Genomic DNA, 1,058 nt, shown 5'->3' on the forward strand with positions numbered 1-1,058 from the left:
CTATGGGACCATAGTGTGATGGAAGAAGGTAGAACAGTGGGTTGCTGCTAAAGAGCTTGCTAAGGTGCAGAGATCAGCCTGCTTAGCCATAATGAGTGGAATTAGCAGCACACCAACCACTGGAATGGAAGCCATGCTGGACATGCCTCCACTTCACCTTTGGGTTAAGATGGAGGCAGCAGCTGGGGCATACAGACGTAAAGCTGGCCAAAAACGGGTCTCATTTGGATATCCAGAATCACGCACTAACATAGTGAGTGAGGTAAATACGGGTATGGCTGGGGAAATGCCTGCTGACTACAATAATAACTGCTAACTGTTTCGACAAGCCTTACAACATCATAATTGGAAGTAGGGAGCAGTGGGAGAAAACAGTTTGACACAGTACGGGGGACATCGTTTGGTTCATCGATGGGTTGAAAACAGATCAAGGCGTTGGGGTAGGGTTGTACGGGGTTCAGCCAAGACTGAAGAGCAGCATCTCTCCAGGGAAACTGGCCTCTGTATTCCAAGCCGAAATTACTGCAATCAGGGCATGTGTGGAGGAGTATATGAGTAGGTGCTACAATGATCAAAGCATCTACATCCATTCAGACAGCCAGGCAGCCCTGAAATCATTGGCAGCTTGTGCAACAAGATCTAAGATTGTTGCAGATTGCCACAGGGCTCTGATGGAGCTAGAGGGGAGCAATAGGCTGTACCCAGTGTGGGTCCCTGGCCACTCAGGGATCTGTGACAATGAACATGCTGATAGATTGGCTAGGATGGGGGCAACAACTCCATTTATTGGATTGGAACCTGTCTTGACAATCACCAAGGCTATGATCAAATTAGAAGTACGGAACTGGCTTAGGAAATAGCACGTAGGATATGGACCAAGGTCCATAAACAAAAACATGGTAAGGTAATGATGCCCAAACCATGTTTTAAAAGAAGCTCTGTAATCCTGGGATTGAACAGGAAAGAGATCAAACTCATGACTGGACTGATGACCGGCCATGGGAACTTCAAAAAACACCTACACACAATGGGTATAATGGAAGAGGACCCTAAATGTA

Source organism: Schistocerca americana, chromosome 2 (genome assembly GCF_021461395.2).
Source record: "Schistocerca americana isolate TAMUIC-IGC-003095 chromosome 2, iqSchAmer2.1, whole genome shotgun sequence".
In the NCBI taxonomy this organism is placed as follows: Eukaryota; Metazoa; Arthropoda; class Insecta; order Orthoptera; family Acrididae; genus Schistocerca; species Schistocerca americana.